The sequence below is a fragment of the Hypanus sabinus genome, unplaced genomic scaffold, assembly GCF_030144855.1.
Source record: "Hypanus sabinus isolate sHypSab1 unplaced genomic scaffold, sHypSab1.hap1 scaffold_80, whole genome shotgun sequence".
Taxonomy (NCBI): domain Eukaryota; kingdom Metazoa; phylum Chordata; class Chondrichthyes; order Myliobatiformes; family Dasyatidae; genus Hypanus; species Hypanus sabinus.
This window is the reverse complement of record NW_026781651.1, coordinates 913568-929313: the sequence shown is the minus strand read 5'-3', so window position 1 is coordinate 929313 and position 15746 is coordinate 913568.

Here is a 15746-nt window from a genome sequence, read left to right as displayed (position 1 = left end):
GTGACTGTCAGGAGAGGGAAGGGGAATAGATAGGAAGAGCAGAGCACCCATGTGGTCTTTCCCTTCAACAATACGTATACCGTTTTGGATACTGTTGGTGGGGACAACCTACCAGGGACAAGTTGCAGTGGTTGTGTCTCTGGCACTGAGACTGGACACTCAGCTCAGAAGGGAAGGAAGGAAAAGAGGAGAGCAGTAGTGATAGGGGATTCGATAGTTAGGGGGACAGATAAGAGTTTCTGTGGAAGAGATCGAGAATCACGGATGGTCTGTTTTCTACCTGGTGCCAGGGTCCACGATATCTAGGATCGAGTTCTCAGTATTCTCAAGAGGGAGGGTGAGCAGCCGGATGTCGTTGTCCATGTAGGGATCCAATGAGGTGGGTAGGAAGAGTGAGGAGATCCTGAAAGGTGAGTTTAGGGAGCTAGGTGCCAAGTTAAAGAACAAGACCTCCAGGATAGCAATCTCAGGATTGCTACCAGTGCCACGTGCAGGCGGGTTTAGAAATAATAAGATTGTGCAGATCAACACGTGGCTGAAGACATGCTGCAGGAGGGAGGGTTTTCAGATTTATAGATAATTGGGCAGTTTTCCAGGGAAGCTGGGAACTGTTCTGGTGGGACGGTTTACATCTGAACTGGAAGGGGACAAATATTCTTGCAGGTAGGTTTGCTAGAGAGGATCCAGTGGATTTAAACTAGATACGAAGGGGGAGGGGAAACAGAGTGTAGGAACAGATGTATGGGAGAAGTACGAAAAAGAAGATAGTAAAGTTCTTCGTGCTGTTAGAGATAAACAGAGAGGAAGAGGTGGAGAATTTCTTAAATAAATTTATTTTAATGCTTGGAGCATTGTAAGAAAGGTGGATGAGCTTAGAGCATGGAATGATACCTGAAAATATGATGTTGTAGCTATTAGAGAAACATGGTTGCAGGAGGGGAGTGATTGGCAACTAAATATTCCTGGATTTCGTTGCTTCTGGTGTGATGGAATCAGAGGCACAAGAGGGGGAGGTGTTGCGTTGCTTGTCAGAGAAAATATTACGGCGGTGCTCTGGCTGGATAGATTAGAGGGCTCGTCTAGGGAGACTATTTCGGTGGAATTGAGGAATGGGAAAGGTGTAGTAACACTAATAAGGGTGTATTATAGACCACCTAATGGGGTGCGAGAATTGGAGGAGCAAATTTGCAAGGAGATAGCAGATGCTTGTAGTAAGAGCAGGGTTGTGATTGTGGGAGATGCTAATTTTCCACACATAGACTGGGAAGCCCACATTGCAAAAGGGATGGATGGTTTGGAGTTTGTAAAATGTGTGCAGGATAGTTTGTTTGCAGCAATACATGGAGGTACCGACTAGAGAAGGGGCAGTGTTGGATCTTCTGTTACGGAATGAAATAGTTCAGGTGACGGAGGTATGTGGTGGGGAACACTTCGGGTCCAGTGATCATAATGTCATTAGTTTCAATATAATTATGGAGAAGGATGGGACTGGACCTAGTGTTGAGATTTTTGATTGGAGAAAGGCTAACTTTGAGGAGATGTGAAAGGATTTAGAAGGAGTGAATTGTGGCAATTTGTTTTATGGGAAGGATGTAATAGAGAAATGGAGGCCATTTAAAGGTGAAAATTTGAGGGTACAGAATCTTTATTTTCCTGTTAGGTTGAAAGGAAAGGTTAAAATTTTGAGAGATTCATGGTTTTCAAGGGATATTGGAAACGGTTCGGAAAAAGAGAAATATCTACAATAAATATAGGCAGTATGGAGTAAATGAGGTGCTCGAGGAATATAAATAAAGGAAGAAGAAACTTAAGAAAGAAATTAGAAAAGCTGAAATAAGATACGAGGTTGCATTGGCAAGTAAGGTGAAAATAAATCCGAAAGTTTTTTACATTTATATTAATAGCAAAAGGATAGTGAGGGATAAAATTGGTCCCTTAGAGAATCAGAGTGGACAGCTATGTGTGGAGCCGAAAGAGATGGGGGAGATTTTAAACAATTTCTTTTCTTCGGTATTCACTGAAGAGAAGGATATTGAATTGTGTAAGGTAAGGGAAACAACTAGGGAATTTATGGAAACTATGATAATTAAAGAGGAGGAAGTACTGGCGCTTTTATGGAATATAAAAGTGGATAAATCTCCGAGTCCTGACAGGAAATTCCCTAGTACGTTGAGGGAATTTAGTGTAGAAATAGAAGGGGCTCTGACAGAAATATTCCAAATGTCATTAGAAACGGGGAAAGTGCCGGAGAATTGGCGTATTGCTCATGTGGTTCCATTCTTTAAAAAGGGTTGTAAGAGTAAACCTAGCAATTATAGGCCTGTCAGTTTGACGACAGTGGTAGGTAAATTAATGGAAAGTATTCTTGGAGATTACTTTATATATATGAAATTATCTGGACAGACAGGGTCTGATTAGGAACACTCAGCATGGATTTGTGCCTGGAAGGTCATGTTTGACAAATCTTATTGAATTTTTTGAAGAGTTTACAAGAAAAGTTGACGAGGGTAAAGCAGTGGATGTTGTCTATATGGACTTCAGTAAGGCATTTGACAAGGTTCAGCATGGAAGGTTAGTTAGGAAGGTTCAATCGTTAGGTATTAATATTGAAGCAGTAAAATGGATTCAAAAGTGGCTGGATGGGAAATGCCAGACTGTAGTGGTGGATAACTCTTTGTCAGGTTGGAGGCCGGTGACTAGTAGTGTGCCTCAGGGATCTGTACTGGGTCTAATGTTGTTTGTTATATGCATTAATGATTTGGATGATGAGGAGGTAAATTGGATTAGTAAGTATGCAGATGATACTAAGGTAGGTGGTGTTGTGGATAATGAAGTAGGTTTTCAAAGATTGCAGAGAAATTTAGGCCAGGTAGAAGAGTGGGCTGAAAGATGGCAGATGGAGTTTAATGCTGATAAGTGTGAGGTGCTACATTTTGGTAGGAATAATCCAAGTAGGACATACATGGTCAATGGTAGGGCATTGAAGAATGCAGTGGAATTGAGTGATCTAGGAATAATGCTCCATAGTTCCCTGAAGGTGGTATCTTATGTGTATAGGGTCGTGAAAAAAGCTTTTGGTTTGCTGGCCTTTATAAATCAGAGCATTGAGTATAGGAGTTGGGATGTAATGTTAAAATTGTACAAAGCAATGGTAAGGCCGAATTTGGAGTATAGTGTACAGTTCTGGTCACCGAATTATAGGAAAGATGTCAACAAAATAGAGAGAGTACAGAGAAGATTTACTAGAATGTTACCTGGGTTTCAGCACCTAAGTTACAGGGAAAGGTTGAACAAGTTAGGTCTTTATTCTTTGGAGCGTAGAAGGTTGAGGGAGACTTGATGGAGGTATTTAAAATTATGAGGGGGATAGATATAGTTGACGTGGATAGGCTTTTTCCACTGAGAGTCGGGGAGATTCAAACCAGAGGACAAGAGTTGAGTGTTAAGGGGCAAAATTTTAAAGGTAACATGAGGGGGAATTTCTTTACTCAGAGAGTGGTAACTGTGTGGAACGAGCTTCCTCTAGAAGTGGCAGGAGCAGGTTCGGTATTGTCATTTAAAGTAAATTGGATAGGTATATGGACAGGAAAGGAATGGAGGGTTATGGGCTGAGTGCAGGTCGGTGCGACTAGGTGAGAGTAAGCGCTCAGCACGGACTAGAAGGGCCGAGATGGCCTGTTTCTGTGCGGTAATTGTTATATGATTCTCTGTCCCGGCTCCCTCCACACCGTCCCATCACACACTCCCGGCTTCAGAGACAGAGTGAATTTCCTTCCACGCCGTCCCATCACGCGCTCCCAGAGTCAGACACAGAGTGAATCTCTCTCCAAACCGTTAATTCACACACTCCCGGGGTCAGACACAGAGAGAATCTCCCTCCACACCGTCCCATCACACACTCCCGGGGTCAGACACAGAGTGAATCTCGCTCCACACCGTCCCATCACACGCTCCCAGAGTCAGACACAGAGTGAATCTCTCTCCAAACCGTTAATTCACACAATCTCGGGGTCCGCGCACACATACCACACACACGTACACACGAGACGAATCTCAGTAGAGGTGGTGAAAGAGACGGAGAGAAGTAGTGGAACGGCGGGGACCGATACAGGGTGGGAGGGGGCACAAACGGGTAGCGGTGTACAGGTGAATATTAGAACCCCAGCGATTAACAAACACTTTTGATCTTTAGGGTCGAGACGTGGCCCAGGATGAAATCGAAGATGAGGAAAATTTAGCAAAATCGGGAAGCCGTCCCTTCCCGTCCGCTCACACGGGCCCAGCTGCCAATCAAACACGACCCTTTTCCATTCATCCCCACCATCTGCATTCCTAACGGGACGCGCCCCTTCCCATTTATTCCCTCCGTCTGCCTCCCATTGGAACTCCTCCTGTTCATTTCCAACGGGACTGGGATCCTGGAAATTGGTAGGGACGTCTGAATTCCCTGTTTGACAGAACTCCGGGCGGTGTTTACCGAACTTGACGAGAACGCCGATGGGTTTATTAGTTATACGGAAACTCGAGGGTCGTGTGGACATTGACGATTTTGTAAAACTGACGATACTCAGGACTGAAAATGGTCTCCAGGGAGAAAGTGATGGGCTGAGTGACAATGGGCGCCATAGAGGAGGCGATGGGCTGAAGTAAGGTGGCCGTGGTCACCACGTTTCTCAGGGCCGGCAGAGAGTGATACACAGACAAGAGAATGGGAGTGACAGGCAGCGTTCAAATGAACGACAGGGTGGGGATGACGCAGTAATTGAAAATTATCAACAGGGAGGGTGTTATGTGCAGATTAAAATTAGGATTCTGGATTAAAGCCAGAATATAAAATTGTCCCCAGTGAGGGAGTGACGCGCCGACATAACATTGTCACCGGGGAGAGAGTGACGCGCCGATATAGCATTGTCACCGGGGAGAGAGTGACGCGCCGATATAACATTGTCACCGGGGAGAGAGTGACACACCGATATAACATTGTCACCGGGGGGAGAGTGACACACCGATATAACATTGTCACCGGAGAGAGAGTGACACACCGATATAACATTGTCACCGGGGAGAGAGTGACACGCCGGCATAACATTGTCACCGGAGAGGGAGTGACACACCGATATAACATTGTCACCGGAGAGAGAGTGACACACCGATATAACATTGTCACCGGGGAGAGAGTGACACACCGATATAACATTGTCACCGGGGAGAGAGTGACACACCGATATAACATTGTCACCGGAGAGAGAGTGACACACCGATATAACATTGTCACCGGAGAGGGAGTGACACACCGATATAACATTGTCACCGGAGAGAGAGTGACACACCGATATAACATTGTCACCGGGGAGAGAGCGACACACCGATATAACATTGTCACCGGAGAGGGAGTGACGCGCCGATATAACATTGTCACCGGGGAGAGAGCGACACACCGATATAACATTGTCACCGGAGAGAGAGTGACACACCGATATAACAGTGTCACAGGGGAGAGAGTGACACACCGATATAACATTGTCACCGGGGAGAGAGCGACACACCGATATAACATTGTCACCGGAGAGGGAGTGACGCGCCGATATAACATTGTCAACGGGGAGAGAGCGACACACCGATATAACATTGTCACCGGAGAGAGAGTGACACACCGATATAACAGTGTCACAGGGGAGAGAGTGACACACCGATATAACATTGTCACCGGGGAGAGAGTGACACACCGATATAACATTGTCACAGGGGAGAGAGTGACACACCGATATAACATTTACCGGAGAGAGAGTGACACACCGATATAACAGTGTCACAGGGGAGAGAGTGACACACCGATATAACATTGTCACCGGGGAGAGAGTGACACACCGATATAACATTGTCACAGGGGAGAGAGTGACACACCGATATAACATTGTCACCGGGGAGAGAGCGACACACCGATATAACATTGTCACCGGAGAGGGAGTGACGCGCCGATATAACATTGTCAACGGGGAGAGAGCGACACACCGATATAACATTGTCACCGGAGAGAGAGTGACACACCGATATAACAGTGTCACAGGGGAGAGAGTGACACACCGATATAACATTGTCACCGGGGAGAGAGTGACACACCGATATAACATTGTCACAGGGGAGAGAGTGACACACCGATATAACATTGTCACCGGGGAGAGAGTGACGCGCCGACATAACATTGTCACCGGGGAGAGAGTGACGCGCCGATATAACCTTGTCACCGGGGAGAGAGTGACACACCGATATAACATTGTCACCGGAGAGAGAGTGACACACCGATATAACATTGTCACCGGAGAGAGAGTGACGCGCCGACATAACATTGTCACCGGGGAGAGAGTGACGCGCCGATATAACCTTGTCACCGGGGAGAGAGTGACACACCGATATAACATTGTCACCGGAGAGAGAGTGACACACCGATATAACATTGTCACCGGAGAGAGAGAGACACACCGATATAACATTGTCACCGGAGAGAGAGTGAAACACCGATATAACATTGTCACCGGGGAGGGAGTGACGCGCCGATATAACATTGTCACCGGAGAGAGAGTGACGCGCCGACATAACATTGTCACCGGGGAGAGAGTGACGCGCCGATATAACCTTGTCACCGGGGAGAGAGCGACACACCGATATAACATTGTCACCGGGGAGAGAGTGACGCGCCGATATAACCTTGTCACCGGGGAGAGAGAGACACGCCGATATAACATTGTCACAGGGGAGAGAGTGACGCGCCGATATAACATTGTCACCGGGGGGAGAGTGACGCGCCGATATAACATTGTCACAGGGGAGAGAGTGACACGCCGATATAACATTGTCACAGTGGAGAGAGTGACGCGCCGATATAACATTGTCACCGGAGAGAGAGTGACACACCGATATAACATTGTCACCGGAGAGGGAGTGACACGCCGATATAACATTGTCACCGGAGAGGGAGTGACACGCCGATATAACATTGTCACCGGAGAGGGAGTGACACACCGATATAACATTGTCACCGGGGAGGGAGTGACACACCGATATAACATTGTCACCGGGAGAGAGTGACACACCGATATAACATTGTCACCGGGGAGAGAGTGACGCGCCGACATAACATTGTCACCGGGGAGAGAGTGACACGCCGATATAACATTGTCACAGGGGAGAGAGTGACACACCGAAATAACATTGTCACAGGGGAGGGAGTGACACGCCGGCATAACATTGTCACCGGGGAGAGAGTGACGCGCCGACATAACATTGTCACCGGGGAGAGAGTGACACACCGATATAACATTGTCACCGGGGAGAGAGTGACGCGCCGATATAACATTGTCACCGGGGAGAGAGTGACACACCGATATAACATTGTCACCGGGGAGCGAGTGACGCGTCGATATAACATTGTCACCGGGGAGAGAGTGACACACCGATATATCATTGTCACCGGGGAGAGAGTGACACACCGATATAACATTGTCACAGGGGAGAGAGTGACACACCGATATAACATTGTCACCGGGGAGAGAGTGACGCGCCGACATAACATTGTCACCGGGGAGAGAGTGACGCGCCGATATAACCTTGTCACCGGGGAGAGAGTGACACACCGATATAACATTGTCACCGGAGAGAGAGTGACACACCGATATAACATTGTCACCGGAGAGAGAGTGACGCGCCGACATAACATTGTCACCGGGGAGAGAGTGACGCGCCGATATAACCTTGTCACCGGGGAGAGAGCGACACACCGATATAACATTGTCACCGGGGAGAGAGTGACGCGCCGATATAACCTTGTCACCGGGGAGAGAGAGACACGCCGATATAACATTGTCACAGGGGAGAGAGTGACGCGCCGATATAACATTGTCACCGGGGTGAGAGTGACGCGCCGATATAACATTGTCACAGGGGAGAGAGTGACAGGCCGATATAACATTGTCACAGGGGAGAGAGTGACGCGCCGATATAACATTGTCACCGGAGAGAGAGTGACACACCGATATAACATTGTCACCGGAGAGGGAGTGACACGCCGATATAACATTGTCACCGGAGACAGAGTGACACACCGATATAACATTGTCACCGGAGAGGGAGTGACACGCCGATATAACATTGTCACCGGAGAGGGAGTGACACACCGATATAACATTGTCACCGGGGAGGGAGTGACACACCGATATAACATTGTCACCGGGAGAGAGTGACACACCGATATAACATTGTCACCGGGGAGAGAGTGACGCGCCGACATAACATTGTCACCGGGGAGAGAGTGACAAGCCGATATAACATTGTCACAGGGGAGAGAGTGACACACCGATATAACATTGTCACAGGGGAGGGAGTGACACGCCGGCATAACATTGTCACCGGGGAGAGAGTGACGCGCCGACATAACATTGTCACCGGGGAGAGAGTGACACACCGATATAACATTGTCACCGGGGAGAGAGTGACGCGCCGATATAACATTGTCACCGGGGAGAGAGTGACACACCGATATAACATTGTCACCGGGGAGCGAGTGACGCGTCGATATAACATTGTCACCGGGGAGAGAGTGACACACCGATATATCATTGTCACCGGGGAGAGAGTGACACACCGATATAACATTGTCACCGGGGAGAGAGTGACACACCGATATAACATTGTCACCGGGGAGGGAGTGACACACCGATATAACATTGTCACCGGAGAGAGAGTGACACACCGATATAACATTGTCACAGGGGAGAGAGTGACACGCCGATATAACATTGTCACCGGAGAGCGAGTGACACACCGATATAACATTGTCACCGGGGAGAGAGTGACGCGCCGATATAACATTGTCACAGGGGAGAGAGTGACACGCCGATATAACATTGTCACCGGAGAGGGAGTGACAAACCGATATAACATTGTCACCGGGGAGAGAGTGACGCGCCGACATAACATTGTCACAGGGGAGTGAGTGACGCGCCGATATAACATTGTCACCGGAGAGGGAGTGACGCGCCGACATAACATTGTCACCGGGGAGAGAGTGACACACCGATATAACATTGTCACCGGAGAGGGAGTGACTCGCCGATATAACATTGTCACCGGAGAGGGAGTGACACGCCAATATAACATTGTCACCGGAGAGGGAGTGACACACCGACATTACATTGTCACCGGGGAGAGAGTGACGCGCCGACATAACATTGTCACCGGGGAGAGAGTGACACACCGCTATAACATTGTCACAGGGGAGAGAGAGACGCGCCGATATAACATTGTCACCGGGGGGAGAGTGACGCGCCGATATAACATTGTCACAGGGGAGAGAGTGACACGCCGATATAACATTGTCACAGGGGAGAGAGTGACGCGCCGATATAACATTGTCACCGGAGAGAGAGTGACACACCGATATAACATTGTCACCGGAGAGGGAGTGACACGCCGATATAACATTGTCACCGGAGACAGAGTGACACACCGATATAACATTGTCACCGGAGAGGGAGTGACACGCCGATATAACATTGTCACCGGAGAGGGAGTGACACACCGATATAACATTGTCACCGGGGAGGGAGTGACACACCGATATAACATTGTCACCGGGAGAGAGTGACACACCGATATAACATTGTCACCGGGGAGAGAGTGACGCGCCGACATAACATTGTCACCGGGGAGAGAGTGACGCGCCGATATAACATTGTCACAGGGGAGAGAGTGACACACCGATATAACATTGTCACAGGGGAGGGAGTGACACGCCGGCATAACATTGTCACCGGGGAGAGAGTGACGCGCCGACATAACATTGTCACCGGGGAGAGAGTGACACACCGATATAACATTGTCACCGGGGACAGAGAGACGCGCTGATATAACATTGTCACCGGAGAGTGAGTGACACACCGATATAACATTGTCACCGGGGAGAGAGTGACGCGCCGATATAACATTGTCACCGGAGAGAGAGTGACACACCGATATAACATTGTCACCGGAGAGAGAGTGACACACCGATATAACATTGTCACCGGGGAGAGAGTGACACACCGATATAACATTGTCACCGGGGAGAGAGTGACACACCGATATAACATTGTCACCGGGGAGAGAGTGACGCGCCGATATAACATTGTCACCGGGGTGAGAGTGACACACCGATATAACATTGTCACCGGGGAGAGAGTGACGCGCCGATATAACATTGTCACTGGGGAGAGAGTGACACACCGATATAACATTGTCACCGGGGAGAGAGTGACACGCCGATATAACATTGTCACCGGAGAGGGAGTGACACACCGATATAACATTGTCACCGGGGAGGGAGTGACACACCGATATAACATTGTCACCGGAGAGAGAGTGACACACCGATATAACATTGTCACAGGGGAGAGAGTGACACACCGATATAACATTGTCACCGGGGAGAGAGTGACGCGCCGATATAACATTGTCACAGGGGAGAGAGTGACACGCCGATATAACATTGTCACCGGAGAGGGAGTGACACACCGATATAACATTGTCACCGGGGAGAGAGTGACGCGCCGACATAACATTGTCACACGGGAGTGAGTGACGCGCCGATATAACATTGTCACCGGAGAGGGAGTGACGCGCCGACATAACATTGTCACCGGGGAGAGAGTGACACACCGATATAACATTGTCACCGGAGAGGGAGTGACACGCCGATATAACATTGTCACCGGAGAGGGAGTGACACGCCAATATAACATTGTTAGCGGAGAGGGAGTGACACACCGACATTACATTGTCACCGGGGAGAGAGTGACGCGCCGACATAACATTGTCACCGGGGAGAGAGTGACACACCGATATAAAATTGTCACAGGGGAGAGAGTGACACACCGATATAACATTGTCACCGGGGAGAGAGTGACACACCGATATAACATTGTCACCGGGGAGAGAGTGACACACCGATATAACATTGTCACCGGAGAGGGAGTGACACACCGATATAACATTGTCACCGGGGAGAGAGTGACACACCGATATAACATTGTCACAGGGGAGAGAGTGACGCGCCGATATAACATTGTCACCGGAGAGAGAGTGACACACCGATATAACATTGTCACCGGAGAGGGAGTGACACGCCGATATAACATTGTCACCGGAGACAGAGTGACACACCGATATAACATTGTCACCGGAGAGGGAGTGACACGCCGATATAACATTGTCACCGGAGAGGGAGTGACACACCGATATAACATTGTCACCGGGGAGGGAGTGACACACCGATATAACATTGTCACCGGGAGAGAGTGACACACCGATATAACATTGTCACCGGGGAGAGAGTGACGCGCCGACATAACATTGTCACCGGGGAGAGAGTGACGCGCCGATATAACATTGTCACAGGGGAGAGAGTGACACACCGATATAACATTGTCACAGGGGAGGGAGTGACACGCCGGCATAACATTGTCACCGGGGAGAGAGTGACGCGCCGACATAACATTGTCACCGGGGAGAGAGTGACACACCGATATAACATTGTCACCGGGGACAGAGAGACGCGCTGATATAACATTGTCACCGGAGAGTGAGTGACACACCGATATAACATTGTCACCGGGGAGAGAGTGACGCGCCGATATAACATTGTCACCGGAGAGAGAGTGACACACCGATATAACATTGTCACCGGAGAGAGAGTGACACACCGATATAACATTGTCACCGGGGAGAGAGTGACACACCGATATAACATTGTCACCGGGGAGAGAGTGACACACCGATATAACATTGTCACCGGGGAGAGAGTGACGCGCCGATATAACATTGTCACCGGGGAGAGAGTGACACACCGATATAACATTGTCACCGGGGAGAGAGTGACGCGCCGATATAACATTGTCACTGGGGAGAGAGTGACACACCGATATAACATTGTCACCGGGGAGAGAGTGACACGCCGATATAACATTGTCACCGGAGAGGGAGTGACACACCGATATAACATTGTCACCGGGGAGGGAGTGACACACCGATATAACATTGTCACCGGAGAGAGAGTGACACACCGATATAACATTGTCACAGGGGAGAGAGTGACACACCGATATAACATTGTCACCGGGGAGAGAGTGACGCGCCGATATAACATTGTCACAGGGGAGAGAGTGACACGCCGATATAACATTGTCACCGGAGAGGGAGTGACACACCGATATAACATTGTCACCGGGGAGAGAGTGACGCGCCGACATAACATTGTCACACGGGAGTGAGTGACGCGCCGATATAACATTGTCACCGGAGAGGGAGTGACGCGCCGACATAACATTGTCACCGGGGAGAGAGTGACACACCGATATAACATTGTCACCGGAGAGGGAGTGACACGCCGATATAACATTGTCACCGGAGAGGGAGTGACACGCCAATATAACATTGTTAGCGGAGAGGGAGTGACACACCGACATTACATTGTCACCGGGGAGAGAGTGACGCGCCGACATAACATTGTCACCGGGGAGAGAGTGACACACCGATATAAAATTGTCACAGGGGAGAGAGTGACACACCGATATAACATTGTCACCGGGGAGAGAGTGACACACCGATATAACATTGTCACCGGGGAGAGAGTGACACACCGATATAACATTGTCACCGGAGAGGGAGTGACACACCGATATAACATTGTCACCGGGGAGAGAGTGACACACCGATATAACATTGTCACCGGGGAGAGAGTGACGCGCCGATATAACATTGTCACCGGGGAGAGAGTGACACACCGATATAACATTGTCACCGGGGAGAGAGTGACGCGCCGATATAACATTGTCACCGGAGAGAGAGTGACACACCGATATAACATTGTCACCGGGGAGAGAGTGACACACCGACATAACATTGTCACCGGAGAGAGAGTGACACACCGATATAACATTGTCACCGGGGAGAGAGTGACACACCGACATAACATTGTCACCGGGGAGGGAGTGACACACCGCTATAACATTGTCACAGGGGAAAGAGTGACACACAGCTATAACATTGTCACCGGAGAGGGAGTGACACACCGACATAACCTTGTCACCGGGGAGAGAGTGACACACCGACATAACCTTGTCACCGGAGAGGGAGTGACGCGCCGATATAACCTTGTCACCGGAGAGGGAGTGACGCGCCGATATAACATTGTCACCGGAGAGGGAGTGACGCGCCGATATAACATTGTCACCGGGGAGAGAGCGACACACCGATATAACATTGTCAACGGGGAGAGAGTGACACACCGATATAACATTGTCACCGGGGAGAGAGTGACACACCGATATAACAGTGTCACCGGGGAGAGAGCGACACACCGATATAACATTGTCACCGGGGACAGAGAGACGCGCCGACATAACATTGTCACCGGGGAGAGAGAGAGGCGCCGACATAACATTGCCACCGAGGAGAGAGACACGCGCCGACATAACATTGTCACCGGAGAGGGAGTGACGCGCCGATATAACCTTGTCACCGGAGAGGGAGTGACACACCGATATAACATTGTCACCGGGGAGAGAGTGACACACCGATATAACATTGTCACCGAGGAGAGAGAGACGCGCCGACATAACATTGTCACCGGGGAGAGAGAGACACACCGATATAACAGTGTCACAGGGGAGAGAGTGACACACCGATATAACATTGTCACCGGGGAGGGAGTGACACACCGACATAACCTTGTCACCGGGGAGAGAGTGAAACACCGACATAACCTTGTCACCGGAGAGGGAGTGACGCGCCGATATAACCTTGTCACCGGAGAGGGAGTGACGCGCCGATATAACATTGTCACCGGAGAGGGAGTGACGCGCCGATATAACATTGTCACCGGGGAGAGAGCGACACACCGATATAACATTGTCACCGGGGAGAGAGTGACACACCGATATAACATTGTCACCGGGGAGAGAGTGACACACCGATATAACAGTGTCACCGGGGAGAGAGCGACACACCGATATAACATTGTCACCGGGGACAGAGAGACGCGCCGACATAACATTGTCACCGGGGAGAGAGAGAGTCGCCGACATAACATTGTCACCGGGGAGAGAGAGACGCGCCGACATAACATTGTCACCGGAGAGGGAGTGACACACCGATATAACATTGTCACAGTGGAGAGAGTGACGCGCCGATATAACATTGTCACCGGAGAGAGAGTGACACACCGATATAACATTGTCACCGGAGAGGGAGTGACACGCCGATATAACATTGTCACCGGAGACAGAGTGACACACCGATATAACATTGTCACCGGAGAGGGAGTGACACGCCGATTTAACATTGTCACCGGAGAGGGAGTGACACACCGATATAACATTGTCACCGGGGAGGGAGTGACACACCGATATAACATTGTCACCGGGAGAGAGTGACACACCGATATAACATTGTCACCGGGGAGAGAGTGACGCGCCGATATAACATTGTCACAGGGGAGAGAGTGACACACCGATATAACATTGTCACAGGGGAGGGAGTGACACGCCGGCATAACATTGTCACCGGGGAGAGAGTGACGCGCCGACATAACATTGTCACCGGGGAGAGAGTGACACACCGATATAACATTGTCACCGGGGAGAGAGTGACGCGCCGATATAACATTGTCACCGGGGAGAGAGTGACACACCGATATAACATTGTCACCGGGGAGCGAGTGACGCGTCGATATAACATTGTCACCGGGGAGAGAGTGACACACCGATATATCATTGTCACCGGGGAGAGAGTGACACACCGATATAACATTGTCACAGGGGAGAGAGTGACACACCGATATAACATTGTCACCGGGGAGAGAGTGACGCGCCGACATAACATTGTCACCGGGGAGAGAGTGACGCGCCGATATAACCTTGTCACCGGGGAGAGAGTGACACACCGATATAACATTGTCACCGGAGAGAGAGTGACACACCGATATAACATTGTCACCGGAGAGAGAGTGACGCGCCGACATAACATTGTCACCGGGGAGAGAGTGACGCGCCGATATAACCTTGTCACCGGGGAGAGAGTGACACACCGATATAACATTGTCACCGGAGAGAGAGTGACACACCGATATAACATTGTCACCGGAGAGAGAGAGACACACCGATAGAACATTGTCACCGGAGAGAGAGTGACACACCGATATAACATTGTCACCGGGGAGGGAGTGACGCGCCGACATAACATTGTCACCGGGGAGAGAGTGACGCGCCGATATAACCTTGTCACCGGGGAGAGAGCGACACACCGATATAACATTGTCACCGGGGAGAGAGTGACGCGCCGATATAACCTTGTCACCGGGGAGAGAGAGACACGCCGATATAACATTGTCACAGGGGAGAGAGTGACGCGCCGATATAACATTGTCACCGGGGTGAGAGTGACGCGCCGATATAACATTGTCACAGGGGAGAGAGTGACAGGCCGATATAACATTGTCACAGGGGAGAGAGTGACGCGCCGATATAACATTGTCACCGGAGAGAGAGTGACACACCGATATAACATTGTCACCGGAGAGGGAGTGACACGCCGATATAACATTGTCACCGGAGACAGAGTGACACACCGATATAACATTGTCACCGGAGAGGGAGTGACACGCCGATATAACATTGTCACCGGAGAGGGAGTGACACACCGATATAACATTGTCACCG